Here is a 20,085-nt window from a genome sequence, read left to right on the forward strand (position 1 = left end):
TCCATTTATTTATAATTAATATTAGTAGACATTTATTGAAATCTGCTATTACACAACTGTAAGACATTACGAGTATACTTTTGAATGTAAATAGGATACTTTTGAACTTCCATTTATTTATAATTAATATTAGTAGACATTTATTGAAATCTTCTAATACATAATATTACGATTTTACGAGTATACTTTTGAACTTCCATTTATTTATAATTAATATTAGTAGACATTTATTGAAATCTTCTAATATATAACATTACGATATTACGAGTATACTTTTGAACGTCAATAGGATACTTTTGAACTTCCATTTATTTATAATTATTATTAGTAGAAATTTATTGAAATCTTCTATTACATAACTGTAAGATATTACGAGTATACTTTTGAATGTAAATAGGATACTTTTGAACTTCCATTCATTTCTAATTAATATTAGTAGACATTTATTGAAATCTTCTATTACCTAACTGTAAGATATTACCAGTATACTTTTGAATGTAAATAGGATACTTTTGAACTTCCATTTATTTATAATTAATATTAGTAGACATTTATTGAGGGCACTTTTGAACATCATGTTTTATAAATTATTGAACTATTTGTGAAGTAGACGGGGAAACAAAACACCTAAAATGTATCATTTGAGAAAATCATTTATTCAAGTTAATATTAAACACACATTTGCAAAACAAAACAATAATATCAGGTTGCATGTATGCAAGGTTTAGGAGGGTCAGGATCTGACAAATTTCCACCAATCCGGTCTTCATTACAACTCCTTAGTTAATTGGTGTACTGCATTTATCCTGTGAATAAAAAGAAATGTATAATGAACCTTAATTTAAACCGTACAGAAATATACTACAACATTTTATTTTGTGTCAGCTTTCTTGAGAAGTAAATATATAATATTAAACATGCAATATATATGCTCCTAATGCAGATATCAGAATAGCTTGTTGATATACGGTTACTGCATATCTACTACTTAAATATTAAGATTAGTTATCAAGGTACAATTGGAACAAGATATTATTCATACAAAAAAGTTATAAGTTAAAGTGAATTAATGATGCACAGATTGACACCAACAACTAGTTAGATCTTATATAAGTGCCTTAAATTATCTGTGATTTCATCTGGATATTAGAAATATAATTTTCAGTGTTCTGGGTTGTATGTGGCGATTTTGTTTTGAGATATTAGCACCAGAAGAATTCATTATAATGCAAATTTTCCTGATTAAATATGCACAGATTTGTAACAAAACCTTTCGTTTGCCCCATACTATCCGATTGCCGAGTTTTGTCTGAATATGATCACTGGTCCTAGATTTATATTTATATTTATTTATTTCACCAGTATACAAACAAAATATTTACATGTTCATGTACGGGACAAAATTGTATAATGCTGGTGGGGACCAAGGAAATAGTCCATTTGGACTAGTCTAGTCCATGGCGCTTAATATTAAATAAAAAAATCACAGTAAACAAACAAAAGTAATGAATTAAATAAATGAGATCAACCAGTAAATAGTATAATCAATCATCACAATGAATGAATGATATTAAAATTATTTACTAAGAGTATTCAAATGAATATGCTCTATGTACATAGATAAATATCACTCACTGAGAAGCATTTTCTTCAGCTCTTGTTTGAAAATGCTTCTACTGCCCATGCTTTTTAGGGTTGGGGGGGGGGGGCAGAGTTCAGATGTTTAATAGTGGCGTATTGAAAATTATGTTGTGTAATGGTTAAACACATGTAAGGGACAGTGAAGTTACCAGTAGACCAGATGTGGTTGGATAGGGATGATGAATGTACTGGGGGAAATAATCGCTGACACCATGGACAAATCGATTTGTTTTGAGGTCAAAATTTGTAATTGTAATTAGTAATTTATTCAGTTAAAACAGTACATCCATAAATGGTTTTTCATGCACAGCATATAGATATAAAATTTTACATAAAATTGAACAATCCACTGCAAAAATGACGAGAACACAATAAAGAAATGCATAAATAGGGTATAAAATAAAATGACTACGAAATAATATGATAAAATTACAATTAAAAACAAGTCATTGAAAATTGCACAGTCCCCGTAAAATTTTTCAAAGTTCTTTTTGTGCTCGTCATATTAAAGCGGAGGAGTTGTCGCGAGCGTGTCCTTGAAACTTGAGTTCCAAGTGGCGTATACATGTACAACAGATTGTTTATTTACATCAAAACATGTGTTCTGTGTAGTAGTAATATGGCCAAAAATAAAAACAGTCGTTATTCGGCCGTCTATGATCTGATTATGAAACACACTGATATGTATGATGTATGCCAAATACAAATGAAAATGGTACATAAATTGTGGAAATATAGTAGTAAGGCCAAAAAGTCAGATGGCTGTCAATCGGCCATCCTTTACCAGATTTTGAAACAAATTGTCATGGACATACATCCTAACATGTATAAAGTACATGTATGTGCGAAATTTGAATGAAAACTGACAGAGTACGTCCAAGATACCGCATAAAAAAAACAAGATGCCTGCCAGTCAACAATCTTTGATCCAATTGCGAAATAAATCGTCATGGACATGTATCCTAATATGTATAATCTATGTACCAAGTTTGAATGACAACTGACAAAGCATGTCCAAAATACAACATTTTCAGAAAACAAGATGGCTGCCAGTCGGCCATTTTGAATCGAATCATGAAACCACGGCATGTGCATATGCCCCACATAATGTACTAGGCACATGCAAAGAATGAACGGGATCAGTTCACAGGATTCTGAAAAATGACTCTGGACAGAGGGATGGACAGAGGGACACACGGACGGACACACGGACGGACAGACTCAGGAACTCACGGACGGCCAGGGACATGTATCCTAACATGTATGATCTATGTACTAAATTTGAATGAAAACTGACAAAGCATGTTTAAAATACAACATTTTCAAAAAACAAGAAGACTGCCAGTCGGCCATCTTTGATCCAATTGTGAAATAAATTGTCATGGACATGTATCCTAACATGTATAATCTATGTACCAAGTTTGAATGAAAACTGACAAAGCATGTCCAAAATACAACATTTTCAAAAAACAAGATGGCTGCCAGTCAGCCATTTTGAATCGAATCGCTAAACCACTGGGCACATACAAAGAATGAACGGAATCGGTCCATGGGATTCTGAGATATGACTCTGGACGAACGCACAGACGCACGGACGGAGACCGAATTATAAGTCCCCGTTTTCAGACTTCGTCCGAACGGGGACTAAAAACATAGCAGTCCGAAAAAACGATAAAATGCATAAATGGGGTAAAATATGAATTTACAACAAAGTGGTAAGATAAAATTATACAATATTGTTAGCAGCTGTAGTAATACATTTGTAAGTGAGAAAACTAAACCCCTTTTCAGATAGAAGTTTTTAACAAGCAGTCTCTCGATTGAGATAGCTCCGCTGTTAGCAATGCACATTTCAATTAAAGAACAGAAGATATGATTAGAAAATGAACAATATGCATAGTATCAATGCAATGGGACTTGTTTTCAACAAGAATTCAAAAATATCATTTTTCACCATATATGATTGTGGTTTTTAACAAGAAGTCAAAAATATCACTTTTACTAAAAATGATAAAAATATTCATCAAAATTAGAGAATTGAAGTGTCATCATGAAATGAACAAATTTGAGAGTGGTCCACATGTAGTACCTATATATGTAATATCAAAGCAATTAGACTTGTGGTTTTTAACAAGAAGCCGAAAATATCACTTTTTACCAAAAATGACAAAAATATTCACCAAAATTAGAAAATTGAAGATATCAATACAAAATGAACAAATCTGAGAGAGATCTACCCAAGGTACATATACACTATGTATCAAAGCATTCAGGCTTGTAGTTTTCAAGAAGAAGTCGAAAAAGTAAAACATTGACAAGGACGACGGACGGACGAAGACGGACAATCACTCATATGATAAGCTCCGCTCGACAAAGTCGACAGCGTTGCTAAAAATCATCCCCCTTTTCATACAGACTGCTCAAAATTTAAATCCCTTCTGACCGCACATGTATGTGTTGCATCCGGTTAGTTATACATGTACAGTTTCCAAATAGATAAAATGCTATTTACAGGTAATGGTGATTTTGTGTGTTAAGTTCAATAAATCACTTTGTTCAAATGTCTTAATATGTAAATAAAACAAGAAAACCATCAGAGATGGTTGATTCCCAAGCTGTTCATGGAAAATTGGAATCATTCACTAGCAGTTACAGCTTTGGGTACCTTACATTGCTATTACAGTGACTATAAGGCAGTGTATGGTATTTTTAAATCTGGTTGATTACACTGAACAAATCTGTATGTAGTTGCTAGAAATTTTTGAACTCTTTATTCTTGCAATTTAAGTTAAACACTGAAAAGCTTTAGTGTGAATAGAGAGAATTTGTAAATTGAGAGCAACAGTTTTAAAAATAAGCATGACAGTCAATACAGTTTAGAAAAAGTCAGCATAGAAATGCCAGACACAATTTGGTCTATAAGCATTAATATATGCAAACGTATGCAAATTAGCACACACACAATATGTTGTCAGAACCAGAACCATAAGTACACTAACCATACCAAGTTTGGAGAAGATCAACATAGAAACACCAGATACGACTTTGTCCATGAACATTAATATATGCAAATAATATTCAGATATGCAAATTAGCACACACACTATATATGGTCACCACCGGATCAATCATTACATTAATCATGCTAAGTGTGAAGAATATCAGCCATGCCAGAGATATGACTTCATCCATAAGCATTACAATTTACAAATATACAAATTAGCACACACACTATATGTTGTCAGCACCGGACCCATAAGTACACTAATCATACCCAGTTTGGAGAAGATTGGCATAGAAATGGCAGAGATATGACTGTTCGTACACTTGTAACCAATATGCTGGACCAAACATTGTGAAAAGGGATTGTCAATGGAGTTCCAACCAATCATGCAGATAAATCAGTAACGGAAACACAGACGTGCAGATTTGCCAGTTAGAACCTTCGATAAAAGCGATCAGGTCGATCATGAAATGTACATGATTGTTTAGACAAAACTCAATCAGATCAAAGGCCGCACCTTTGGAGTTTAGATACATGTTTCGCAGGCAGTTGGGAGATACCACTTTTATGACAGACATGGAGATGCGCAACATGTGAGAATTGTTTAACTTAAATACAACATTTTCTGTTTTGTATACTATGCTGTTGTAAATATGTATTACATAATAGTGTACAGTAGTGTACGCCTGTGTTTCCTTTGCTGTATTGTTTCTAAATTTCTCTAAAAAATGTTTTTTAAGTTTACTGAAAAAGAGTACTTCAAAATAGTATAAATTATAAAAATATGATCATACAAAATCTTGGATAAAAGAATAAAGTGTGTACAGTTTGTGTTTTTTCCCAAATTAAATTTATCATATAAAATTTACAAACAGGTTCTCATTCTTTTTAAAACAGAATAAAATAATAAATTCATAGTAAACATATTTTTCTTTAGATCTTGACCAAATGCAGACAGAAAATGTTACATCAACAACACAAAACATATGGTAATGTTCAGTATATACTTTTATGGGATACAAATTAAATAATTTTGAATAAGGTCACAGTGACCTTTAAATTATGATAAGACTTGTTTGTAACTCAAAATTTGTAACTCAAACATACTTGCCCTCCTTTGGGTAGAGGTATTACAGTGTATCAATTTATCTTGACAAGTTAATAATGCGTATCATTGTACATTCGATCAATTGGAGGCACACATGGAATGACTTGATGGGGCTTGCGTTGCCAGTCTGCTTCTAATTTTCGTGTTCAGAGCTGTACGACGCACAGGCATATTTTAAAAAAATCAGATTTCTCAAAACACATTACCAAAATTACAAAAACACTGAGACAGCACCATGCAGATTGTCTATCAGGACACTGATGTTTTTTACCTCCATGATCAGGATAAGTGGCGACCGACTAAACTGCGACGAGCTGTTTGTCGGGCATATTTTAGAAGCAACATGAACAATTTATATGCTAGCTATGATTGCTGATTACATTGTATCTCCCAATTCATAGCACCCGGACTGCAGCTCACACCATCACATCACTGCACTAGTAAACGAGCACTCTGTCTTTGGCACTGGAACCATCGTCAGCGACAACTGTCCACGAAGGGGCTTAGACATATTACGAAACGACCCAAAAACGAGCCAAACGATCCAAACGATCCAAAAACGGACCAAACGAGCCAAAAACGAACCAAACGAGCCAAAAACGAGCCAAACGATCCAAAAAACGAGCCAAAATGACAACAACAAATCGTCAAACTGTCCAATTACCACGATATTATTGCGACAGCCATTTTAATGAGCACATCCAGGGTTCTCCCCAGGGCTTTTTAGCGCCGAGGTCCGCGGCGCTATACCTGTGAATCTCGGCGCTTCACTTGGGACCTCGGCGCTATGTGTTCCCACCTCGGCGCTTGATTTCATATTTGACATGCCAATATCAGATGTGAAAAAGCTTTGTTCGCCACGCCGGTCGGCCCCGACCGTCACTCAAAATTAGTGACCACCACGGAAATGCTTCCGACGAGGACTATTGTCTGATTGTTGGTATAATTACGTACCGACCGACACGCATCCTGCCATTCGTGGATTATAATTTATAAACAATATAGACCTAGTCGCACGATACGTAGCGGCTAGTCAAATTTGTGGAATTAGCACCTCTTTGTTTGTAAGTACATACTTTCTGCGATAGACACAGTCTTTAGATTGAAATCAATTCAATTCCACCTCGATATAACATGGTCAAATCGGAGTTCACGATCAGTTCACGCTACTCAAGAAAAAACAACGTGTTTATTGCGTGATTTGGTAAAATACATTTGAACTGTTATCATTACGAATCATGTAAAAACTCTTCTTTCAAGGCCTAATTTACCTTTTAAAAATTGCAAATCACCTCTTTCGAAAGCTGTCATGCAGTTTTCAATTGAAATCGATGCCAACACATCGTGCTACGACATCGCTTTACTTCCGCAATGTAATTTTTATGATCACTACCATTCGGAAAACTTCGGGTTCTACCGGCATTACCATGCGGCATTTTGATTGGTTAATGGAATTCTTGACCCATCGGGTCAAAGGACACATGCTAATGTTTCACAAACATCATGGCGGGTCTGTTTTTTTTTACCGAAGCGATCAAGTGATCAAAAATAATCGCTCCCGATAAAAATAAGTCGGATTTTACTTACATTTCATATCAAAAAAAAAAAGAAGTAAAATTTGTTGAGGAATTATTGCTATAACTGGTGTATAACATGGCCAAGTAAGTTATGTCACGTAGTAACTTTGATGATCGTTTTGAAGCCTTATTTGTTCGCTCATTACTGTAATTGTAAACGTTTTAGAAGTTGATGGTACGAATAATAAATTACAACAATACGTCAATTAATTACGTGATCGATTTTTTGAAGGAGAATGTTTTTGGAGTGAATAAAATTATGAGATTCGTGAACATAAATCTGGCTTAACGTTTTGAATGCGTTTCCTTCAACGTTTTACAAAACAATTAAATTGCAACAATAATGTATTTGTGTTTGTTTTTAGTCTGTAGCATTTGTATTTCGAGAATATTTCAAACTCTTCTAAATTGTGAAACATAATGTGTTGATTCCATTAAAAAAAATATTTGCCCTGTGACTGAGCTCACTAATATTCATAATTGTAAATAAGTTCTGTTAATCAATGAAGGAAAGATATGTAAATGACATGCAAATTATTATGCAAATTAGCCCCGGCGCTACGCATTTTTTCTGGGGAGAACCCTGACATCGGCCGATGAGGGCGCTGTTCACATCAAGCCGCATCAAAATATTTGTATCTTCTGGTTTCATTAAGTCAATGAACTTAGTAAAATTAGGTGGATTATAAAAAAAATACGGTAAGTACTTGTCTCTGAAATTTGCAAAAAATGTACAGACTAAAAGAAAATGATATTCATTTTCAATTTGGTTCAAGTCACAGAGAGTACAAACTTTCCGTTTTTCCTCGGTTAGCTTCAATAAGCAAACAATGGGCTGAGCAACGGAATCTTGATATTTTAAATAGCTTCTATGTTTAAAGATATTAACTGAAATATATAATGCTCGGGTGTAATTGTAGTTTTGAATTCTCTGTAAGTTTCTAATTTATTCATTGTACATATGTCCCCAACCCATTCACGATGCAAGAAATATTTGAATCGTTCGCAAAAAACATCCATAAATATATTGATATTTTTAACCTCCTGGGCATGCCACATTTCATCTAAGTTACATAGAAATAACAAGTTTTTCACTTCAGCTACCCATGTTTTCGTTGAGCTGAACCCTGACTCTTCTATGTTATACAACATATTGTAACATTTGCGTGGATACCTGGAAGATGGCATATTGGCCAATATCGCCTAGTAATTCACACACCGCTTTGCTGTATAAAAGTAAATGGGATATCTCCCACATTCACCCTAAACACTATTATTCGGAGCTCTGTTTGAAATGCCTAGAAATCGTCTGCATGCATAATACTGGACTCGCTCTAAAGTGTCATATTTCCTAAAACCCCATATCTCTGCCGCGTATGTTAATATTGGCAAGACCATTAAATCGAAAATTTTGAAAAAAGTTTTATAGGGCAGGGGATCTATTTGTCTTGTATTTTTTGAGATGGCAATAAATTGTTTTTTTTTTTTGCTTGTTGGGCCAAAACGTTAGTTGTCGAAGATCACTGCAACCTGCAGGAAAATACAATACCTAGATATTTGCAGTATGACACCACTTTACGGGTGGTCCCCATAGTACCACTTCTCGTTAGATGACCGCCATCATGATTTTTTTAAAAGCTATAACCTTTGTCTTTTCTATGTTTACTACTATTTTCCACTTTTCGCAATATAAATTCAGTTTATTAAATAAACGTTGCAACCCTACTATTGAATCAGAGAACATTGTTACATCATCCGCGAATAATAAGCAAAATAATTCCGTATCATGCGGGGAAAGTTGAGTCCCATGTTGTTCCGTTGTTTCCAGTTCAGTTACCAACTCGTTGATAAAAAAAGGAGAATAAAAAGGGGCTCAATATACAGCCTTGGCGAACACCAATTGGGCACTCAAAATAATCTGTAAAACATTATAATACACACTTGTCAAAATTTTGAACATTTTACCACTTATTCCCCCTTTTAATAAGGTATACCCAGTGTAGGAAATTCCTGCCCGTCCGCACGCCCGAGACGGGTAACTTTCGTATCGGACTGGTTGAATTTCAAACTTCCCTGTCCGGTGGTCGGGTAACATGTTACCACATTCTTCCGCCGAAATTAAAATAAAAACAAGCTACCATTCTTTATATGTGCTCTAAACATTTTAAACAGAAACGTGATCAGCCAAAACTATGAAAATATTGCATTGCCGTCGCACATCGCGACTTGCCGACACGCATTCTCAACCCACAACACGGAATCCATTGACTTATTAACATAATAATAGGTATGTGACCTCGGGTCAGGTCCTATCTCCCATGGTGCAGTGACACTTCCGGTGACCCCTGACCAGTTCTATCGTTGAGTAGTTTGTTTACAAAGTTTTCATTTCGCGTACAACATGTATCGTTTTTTGAGGATACCCTCCAACAAAGAAACAGAAGTCGAGCATCGATAGAATTGCGGCAAATAAGGAGTATGACCAGTCAAAACGTACTCGCAAAATCGTTCCAAGCTGGAAGACTGAGTTCAAAGAATGGCTGGTCACCGATGACACCGGTAATCAATCATACGGTGTATTGCCGTATCTGCCGGGCTATTTGCGGGCCGTTATCAAACCGCAAAATACCAGACAAACTCCGTAAGTACGGAAAGGGATCGTTTGTAACCGGCTGTACCAAATTAAGACATGATGCCCTCACATGCCATGAAATGTCAATTGTCATAAACAAGCCAAATCGATATTCGACGCAAAGAATGCTCCACCCACAGTCACTTGGGGGCTGAAAATCAATAAATACTAATTTTTTTAAAAAACCAAGTTTTATGGAAGGACAGAGGAGAAAGAAGTTGAGTGCTATACAGGCAGTAGATGAAGCAGTAGAGCAGCAGAGAGCTGCTGAAGCACTTGATGAGCAGGAAGTTGCAGAAGCTGAAACAGATGGTGATGGTGATGCTCATTTGGTAGCTGGATTAGATTCTGACTATGGTTCAGATTTTTCTGATCTAGCCGAGAGCAACAGTGACACAGACCTCTGATATATCATGTTCTGAATATGCATGTTCTCTACAGCTACTTTGTTGTTAAAATAAACCGTGCATAGTATATTGTATACAACTTGTGTTTATTTGTGTGTGTGTGTGCGAAAATAATTGAAAAAATGTGCGGGACTGGTAACATTTTAGCAGGGCTTGTAACTTTTGAAAGTTACCAGCCCTGATGTCTGGTATGTAATCTGGACAAATTTCCTACACTGGTATACCAAAGTCTTTGTCTCTCTACTCTGTCGAAGGCCTTCGAAAAGTCTACAAAGGCACAGTAGAATTTATCCCGTTTTTTTGTTTGTTTCTGGACAATAGACTGAAGAACAAACACATTGTCAAAAGTGGAATAACCACGTTTAAATCCCGCATGTGCCTCGTCTACCTTTCGAAAGGCCTCCGCCCAGAAATAAAGCCGTTTATTTAAGATGAATGTAAAAAAAAATCCCAAAACATTGAGTAACGAAATCGGCCTGTAGTTTCCTGGGTCGTCTGAATCTCCTTTCGTGTGAATGGGTACAACAATTGTCCTAGCCCAATCATGTGGAAAATTACCAGAGTCAAAGATATTATTAAAAATAATGTTTAGGTAAGGGGTTAGAATATTTATTGATGCCTTGAAATACTCCCCAATAAGACCGTCCGGTCCTGCTGTTTTTCCGTTTTTCCGTTCTTTTAAGGAATTTATGCTTTGGCGAATCTCTTCCTCCGTAATAATCCCATTTAAAAGGTCCCAGTCTATTTCCATATTTGTGTCGAGCAGAAAAACATATGCTACATCGATCATATTTTCTATATCCTTTGCTAAAGGGAAATCTTCTACATTTGAACAGGAGAAGAAAGTACTGAACTTGAAGTATTCAGACCACTGGTCGGATGAAATTGACAAGGTCAATCTAACCCGACCAGTGGAATAATTAATGCGTTTTAGAGAAGACCAAAATGACTTGAAAGTGATACATTCAATATCTGATCTTAGACAATTTATATATTCAGATTTCTTTGTACGGCATTTAATCTTATAACTGTTACGTTTTGCTCGATAGTCTTGCAAGTCAGTGATGTCGTTTGCATTGCGGAATTTTCTCAATGCTTTGTACACCTGTTTTTTACATCCTCTACAATCCGCGTCAAACCAAGGTGCCTGTGTTTTGGGGGCATAATTGAAAAGTTGTCGACTTTGGGAAATAAATTAGAGGATAATATTACATAATCGAGAGTACTAGTTCCATTTGTGGTAATACATGTAAACTCACCAATACCTGCATCATTCCCCACCCTCCCATTTAGAATATGTACATTAAATAAACAGCACAGGGACAAAAGTCATCGCCCAAAGTTGTTTACAATATTATCTTTTGCAAAGCGGGGAGTATTAAAATACGATACAGGCATTGAAGTCCCCACTTGAAATTAATTCCACATCCTCCAAATTGGAAACAATATCTAACAAACTGTTTTCTAATAATTCAATCCCATTATAAGTGTCAATTCTGTCATATATCGTAGCATTTTGTGGTGGAATATACGCATTACAATATAAAATACCTTTTCCAATATTAAATAATTCCTTTTTGAGCAAGTCATTTTTAATATGTTTTACATAATTTACCAAATTCTTTTTGATATGAGTAATTACTCCACCAGCAAAACGTCCACGTGATTTAATTTTACGGCGACAATAATTAAAAACAATAAAACTTGGGAAATTGTCAGAGAATTGCTCATCGTACTCTGACCAAGTTTCTGATAATGAAATTATATCGTATGACATAATAAACTGAACAAAATCATCTATTGATAATTGTTCTACTGATAATGTATTTCTTTCTTATTTCTGGTATCAGAGTATCCCAGAATTCGCATAATGTCAAGGAATATATATTTAGATTTAGTGAAGCCATATGGTCATTCAACCCCAAAGTCAATCAACCACCCTTCCGTATGAGGGTACTGGCAGTATATTCACTATGATAATGGGCACGACAGATCTAGATAACAATTTGGTATTATGAATGGCAAATAATATTATAAATAAGAACAAAAAATCAACAGAAAAAAATCCATCTCTGGGTTTAGAAGTTATGCACGGAAAAGCCTGCAAAATTATTATGCAAAGTAAGTAATTAATATGCTTCTGGTATTATCTGAAATTATCAACCCGGTATTCCTCGACGTTCTGTGATTCCGTTATTTCTACTCACTGGCGGATCCAGAAATTCGGTGAGAAGGGAGGGCGCTCCTATTGACGTGGCCGAAGGTGGACTGGGTTTGTCAATTCATTTGTCTTTTTTTTTTGCGGGCTGAAGATAGGAAGGCGCCTTGCGTGACTCCCCCTAACTCCGCTAGTGCTACTAATACGATTTCGTAATCATGGTAAACCCTATATCAAATGAATATACGCTGCACGGTACGAGGTTTTACCCAGAATTCAACACGTTCTGTACCAACGCATATTGCTATGCGCAGAACTGAAATTCTGGCATCGTTCTGCGCAAAAACCGTTTTTAGTGCTTGAGTTGTTTCCGGGTTAGCCTTCCATGTGCTTATCGTGCGATTTATTGTACCAATATCACATTTTCTGGACGTATTCCTACACAATCATGCTAAGAGTATCCAAAAGAGTCAAGCAGGCAAGTTTAGCCGCAAAATTACGTGGGAAATTGGCTTCAACTGCTCACTCGATCGCCGATGTTGTCCGTCGGCACACAAGGTCGTTCGCTTTCTGATCTTTCTTCCGAGACTTTGACTCGAATATTCGGGTTTTGTTGCTTTTTTAATGACAGTGATGACTATATATCACAGTTTGAGAAAGTTAAAACGATGTGCTCACTTCGAATGGTTTGTAGGCGATTTTATGCTATCGCGTCGAATGATTTGTTCGTTATGGGAATGACGGCAAGCTCTATTGCCAGCCGTGCTTTTCACAGATTTAAGCTGATGAAGGCGAGATTGCTCGTTGCTAATGAAATAGGGCAACTTTCCGATTTGATCATTCAAAAAGGGCCATCTCAAGTAAGACAAGTGGTGAGAAATTTGCTGGAAAATTTAAAGGGTCACGAATGGGATGATTCAAAGAAATATTTGGAAGTCTCTCTTGCAGTTCTATTTAGCACGAAAAGATCAGCAATTTCTAAGAAAGCCACTGGGAGTCGAGCCTACATCAGTAAAATCTTAAATCAGCACCAGGCAGTAGGTGAAAAGTTGTCTGGATTTGATGAGAGTGTCCTTTGGCAATTACGATTAAATAAAGATAAAACATTTGCCAAATCAGTATTATCTGTATCATTTTTCAAGGAAGCCATTACATCAGATATTCTGCCTCCTTCTGTTAAATTGGCTTTATTAGCAGCACCATCTTCCCAGAAATTAGATCAGACTACAAATGACACTAAATTATGGAATGATTCTGAAGCAGAACACATATTTATCCATCTAGGGGGCGGTCTATCTGAATCTGACAATGATGGTTTAGAGAAATCTCTGAGAACACAAGAAAATGTTTCAAGAATTCTCAAATTAACCACTTTGTGAAATAATTTGAAATGGTGTCAGAAACTGCCTCTCAAAATAAAAAGGGCTGGTTTGTTCATGATTTTGAAGGCCTTGTTTGGAGAAGTGTCCTCAACATATTGACTGAAAAGAAATTGGATTATGACCTTGATGATGAAAATGAGAGACAGAAGTTAGAAATAGTTGTAGGTGAGGGTGGCCACACTTTCCAAGATTTCAAGGGAGTGTTCCAAAATTTCAAAGTATTTGCCATCAGTGGTGCTATACGTCTGATAAAATATAATGGTAATGAAGTATGGAGAAATCCAAATCCAGTCTTCTGATGCAAGCCGCATTCCATTTGCCATTATAAATGCCCCAGAGAGTGATGCACTGATAGAAGTTGATATTCTTCCTGTTCTGGCATGCACTGAAAAATTTGCCCAACATGGTATAAAGGGGATGAAATACTGTAGAAAACTGGAACGAGATGAAAAGTATAAAAGTTTGGTCTTGCAGAGAAAGAATACCAGTTTTTTCTGCAATTTATGTTTGGCTACAGTTCATAAATGTCACAATCCAAATCATGAATGGGATATGTCTATCACTCTTGCGGATATGAATTCATGGGCAGAAGAAAAAAGTAATGGTCAGAGTAATCATCCTCTTATAAAGTATGACCTCATAAATGAATACACTATGGATCACCTTCATGCTAAATTGAGAAACGTGGGTAAACTAATTGACAAGCTCTTCAACGAGGCTCAAAAGATCGACCAACAACTGGAATTTATACAAAAGTTTGCAAAGTTATCTGAAGATCAAAAACATGATGTGAAGCAATATGAAACAAAACTGGTCGACCAATTTGATACCAAGGTTAAAATTAATGAAGCAAATCATTCAGCAAAGTTACTTCAAGTTACTAAAAAGGATGATCTTAACAAACTTGATAAGAAACTTGAAGCAGCTTCACTAGCATTTGAAATTAAATACACTGAACACATTGAAGTGAATTTGTTGGATTCTGCTGAATCACATTTTGAAATTTTATTTGGCACACACAAGGAATACAAAACACTATGTGCATCACATCTCCATGTTGTATATAAAATCAAGCCAGGTATCACTCGTCACATGCAAACTGTCCATGGTAAGTTCAGCACAAAAGATCTGAAACAAAACACAAGATGCATTACTAATCTCAATATTTAATATCAAAAATCTGTCATAATAATAAATTATTATTTACACTTGGTAAAACTATTCCAAAGTCAGCCTAAATTGTCAAATTTGTAATGACACTATTTTCTATGAAGTCTTTGACTGTAAAAAATGGGGCATCTGGAGGGGGCCTGGCACATTTTCTTTGAAAATCATTTGTTATTAAACTAATCTCAATATTTAATATAAAAAATCTGTCATAATAATAAATTATTATTTACACTTGGTAAAACTATTCTAAAGTCAGCCTAAATTGTCAAATTTGTAATGACACTATTTTCTAGGTATTAATTCTTCAACTTCAAACACATCAATGTGTGTCACGTTTACTGGAGAAATGGGGCAAGTGGAGGGGGCGTGGCACATTTTTTTTGAAAATCATTTGTTATTAACTATATTTAGTATATTCTCACTTTAATATTACATAATTTATTATGAATAATATGTCAGAAAATAATATTGAGAGAAACGAATGAAATGCATTGGTATCAAAAACAGATACATGGAAAATGTTCATTTTATCCCTATACCCATAGTATCTCAAAAGTGTATATATTATCTCAATAGTGAATATATGGTATGCAAATTAATGACAAAATACATTATGACACTTTATTCACTACTCCTATGAGGGACATAACGTGTATATGGTCGATCTACATATCGTTGTAAAGCTCTCGAAATCCCCAACAAAATTACGTTTTTCATTTTCACGACCAACATTATTGCAACAAAAAAGGCGCCAACAATTGAAGAAATCGAACGTTATTTTCTAAAAATTGCTTTTTTTGTGTGTAAAACGTAAAAAAAAAGGACTTACTGAACGTAACTTTGTGAGCCGCCATGTTGACAATCCATAGGAGGCACTCTCGCGGTAATTCTAACATAACAGTGAGAGGAGTAGGCCAAACACCACCAAAAATGCAGTAATTTCGCATAATCAATTATAGTCTATAACTATTTATTGAAATGGTTAAAACGATCCGGGTAAAAAACTTTAAATACATCAAAAAAATGAGAATTCCAGTATCAAGTTGGGAATGAGGCTGGTGAGTCAATTGAGGTCATAGAATGGTAATAGCGTGTATGCTAGTTTTTCTTTCAATTTGAAATTGCGCCCTCGTGCGGAGATAAAGTGTATATTGGATGGTACAAAACGCATTGAACTCTGGGATATCACATTTGCCGTGCACTGTGTTCATAATCCCCTGTTCGACCATATGCTTACTTACTTGTATAATTGTCGCCGAGGATCGAACAAGACAAAACGCATAAAGGAACGTCAACAAGAATGACATAATGGTAGGGTAACATTGCTCGTTGTAATCGAAGAAAAGAAACGAAACGAAACGGAATGATACACATAGAGACAATTAATCTCTAATCAGAGAAAATGGATTTTAAATGCAAAATATTTACAAAATATAGTTTGCCGAAAATAACAATATTTTAAGCAGTAAATGGTTCGTGTCGCTTACATAATTGCTTAATTACGGAATTCTGTAATCAGGGAAACAAGGGTTCTACACGTACAATATTCACAACTGTCGGACGATATCCGACCAGTATAGCACCTTTCAGTCGTGCATATAACGACATAAAACATTTGCCGAAAATTGTCTGATTATATGTAAGCGTTGACCTTATATACAACAAAAAGTTCACAAAAGGTGTGATCATTCATGCCATCTTAATCAACATTGGAAATAATATTGTCTCTTAATTTGAAACCGTCGGATACATACTTTGATGAACTCAGAGGTAAAAACGAGTCACGAGAGTTTAAAAGTGAAATAACTGTTATTTTTTATGGGTATTTGTAATAGTAAGGGGAGAGAAAATTTCTCTCAAATGTTTGTATAAGTTCAAATCAAATAAGTGGTTCTCAAAATATAAAATTATTTGCGGGGAAAATGGTAAATTATTATGCAAATTTGACAATTAGTATGATTTAGTGGCACAACAATATTATCAGAACTTGCATTTGTCACATGCTGTCTGCACAAAATGTCATCCGAATCAATACTTAAAATGAAAATCATGAGACAGGTTCTTGGTTTTAGAGTGGGCATGATGCGAAATTCATATTACACGCATTTAGGCTGACAAGGACAGATGATTTGTTTAACATGTAAATCAGTAAAAATACCTCATTATAATTAAGACCAACAATTAGTCTTACTGTGGTATGTTAAAGATAAACCAACAAATGAATAAATTTATTGACTAGCAATTTAGTTGTCAAACTTTGTATGTTTGTTGTTGTTATTTATTTATTATTTATAAATTATGTTTTTTTATATACCCTATATATAAAATATGTTTTTGAAATGCAGTCCCTCGCCCTCTTAGACATTTTCGCCGATTTTTAGTCGCCGGAGTGATTCACGTCCCAAATTTTGGTTCTCCAGGCGTCTCTAATAAATACCCTATCTAACCGCTGGACTGAATTAGTGAAATTATGAAAAATTCATAGAAGATTGGGCGAAAATCGGTCGTTTTTGGCCTCAACGTTTTTTTGCTCGGAAACGCAAGGGCGATAAGACTCGATTTTCAAGAACGCAGGTCGCTCGGATCGGACGGTTTCTATTGTTTCGAGTCCGTTGTGTGTCTAAAAACATAACAACTTTGTTTTTTGGTGAGTATAGAACATGCTCTGTTCCAATAAAGGATTTTGATATGCAAATCGATCAATTTTAATAGTTCCTTATTGTAACGTCTCCTACATAAATAGTCCTCTACTCCCCAGAATTTGACAATGATACTAGCCCAGAATGGACTTTCTGCTCAGCGCGTCTTTGATTGTAGCAATGTTTACGCCACTGTACGAAAATACGCACACTCGCGAATTTGACAACATTCACTTGAGTGTTCTAGGATAGTGGGAATATAAGCAAATAGGTGGAAATGCCAGTTACATCACTCATGAAGATTGATGATTCGATTGCTGGCTGGGATAGATGTATTAAGTGTCTCTTTCTAACAATATGTCTACACATGCGATTCTCAATTTCGATGTGTAAAATCATATCGCTGCTGTGGACGGCAACAGATTGTTTTGGTTTTGCGGCTCTCTTGGCATGGGCAACTGATTTTTAGGTTTCTGTTTTTATATATTCTGACGATTACTTGGTCGTATTTTGTATATACCACTCAGACACTGACAACAAGTGAGTAAAGGGACCAGGACATAGTCTTACAAATTTACAATATCATTCTTCCGAACAATCTGATATTTATGCTGGATAACAAAGTATACAAGTACTGTCTACGATATACTGCAAAATGGAAATAACATCGACAAAACAAAAATACTTCACAGTCACTGTAGCCACACCAGTAAGAAAAAGATACTGTGGAAACTCATTGCAAATGTAAATACAAAATAAATGTCAGTGAATACAATATTTATTAATTTGCAGCCTCCATGGACAAGTTCACAGAAGAATTAATACGTGAACACTGGAAATCACACATACAGACACACAAAATTAATTTATCCTAAATTTGTAGGAGATACATTTGGCACGAAGCTATCCAGTTTTTTTTACTGTTACTATGGCAACAGTGTGACCTGCTTGCCAAGTTTGAGGGAAATAGGCCAAGCCAAAACACAGAAGAATTAATACGTGAAAACACTGGAATCACACACACAGACACACAAAATTGATTTTAAGGGCAATCCTAGCGGAGCGGATCGTCAATAGTGAACAAAAATGTTCGTAAATATTACTGACCGCAAAAGACGCTCATCGCGAAGTGACTTGTTTTATAATAATATTTATTTCTAGTAAATATTTATTTATTTGCTTATTTATCATTATTTACTATTATTGTTTATCAATATTATGTATGTGTTTATTATAAATCATTGTTTATTCAGATATTTATTATGTAATATTTATGTTTGGTTTTCGGGACAGCGGCAATCCAGATGATAACAGCGCCCCCATCGGTCGATGTGCTCCTTAAAATGGCTGGCGCAATAATATCGCGGTAATTGGACAGTCTTTGTTTGACGATTTGTTGTGGTCGTTTTGGCTCGTTTTTTGGCTCGTTTGGGTCGTTTTGGGGTCGTTTGGCTCGTTTTTGGGTTGTATGGCTCGTTTTTGGGTCGTTTGGCTCGTTTTTGGGTCGTTTCGTAATATGTCTAAGCCCGTCCACGAAGCGATTACAATCATGAAACACCTACCTCCCATTATTTAGTATTTGTACATATTTGTTAACAAATTGAATGCAATAACTACCCACCTTTTAGTCGCAGTGATGTAAAATAGCAATCTATGTGGAAGATTCGCGGGACGGTTCAACAGCAACAGAAAGGCCATTGATTTCCGGTAGACAAATTTAAAGTTTTCCCATGGTGCCATTTTCATACTCCTCAGGCTAGTAGTCAATTATCGACGGGTTTTTTCGCACGTTTGAAGAAGTAGAACGGGGTTTCCGACGAAAAAGAGTTATTAATAATAAATAGAGTCTCGCAAAAATAAGGAAACGCCAACAGTATCTGTTGATAATATAAAGTTAAACAACTTTCTGCTAAAATGAATGTAAGAGTCATAAATTAGTGAGTAATTAAGATATAAAAAATATACAGGGGAGACTTTTGAACTCCTAACACACGTGACCAGTCAGTTTGTTTTTCTGGTCAGAAGCTTTGTCCGTATACGCTTCACACAAACTATTTAATAGGTTGTTCGGTTAAAGCAGTCATAAGAAACAAATGCCACAAATTGGGGATATTTTGCCTTAATCCATGATCATACATTCTTCGAACAAAATAAAAAGTTGATCGGTTAAAACTGTCATAAGAAATAAATACCCTAAATCGTCGGTGGTCATTTTTGTAGGAATTTCAAGATGGCGGCCAGACTACGTAACTGACGTCAGTAGTGTTGGTCATGAACTACATGCCAAATGTTCAGTTTAAGTACTCGTAAGAAATGTCCCATAATGCCATTTTTGCTGAATATCCATGATGACGGCAAAATGACGTG

General features: G+C 35.4%; 2 long non-coding RNA genes across 2 annotated transcripts; both read right to left on the minus strand.

Annotated features, from left to right (window-relative positions):
- Positions 1–635: 635 nt before the first annotated feature.
- On the minus strand, positions 636–19,803 carry LOC146731491 (uncharacterized). The gene is made up of 2 exons (XR_014927022.1): positions 19,340–19,803; positions 636–806 (listed from the first exon to the last, which is right to left on the minus strand). It is a non-coding gene; the product is annotated as an uncharacterized LOC146731491 (long non-coding RNA).
- Positions 14,877–15,959, minus strand: LOC146731492 (uncharacterized). Its single transcript, XR_014926999.1, has 2 exons — positions 15,909–15,959; positions 14,877–15,037 (listed from the first exon to the last, which is right to left on the minus strand). It is a non-coding gene; the product is annotated as an uncharacterized LOC146731492 (long non-coding RNA).
- Positions 19,804–20,085: the final 282 nt, after the last annotated feature.

Source organism: Saccoglossus kowalevskii, chromosome 18 (assembly GCF_978046115.1).
Source record: "Saccoglossus kowalevskii chromosome 18, keSacKowa6.1, whole genome shotgun sequence".
NCBI lineage: Eukaryota > Metazoa > Hemichordata > Enteropneusta > Harrimaniidae > Saccoglossus > Saccoglossus kowalevskii.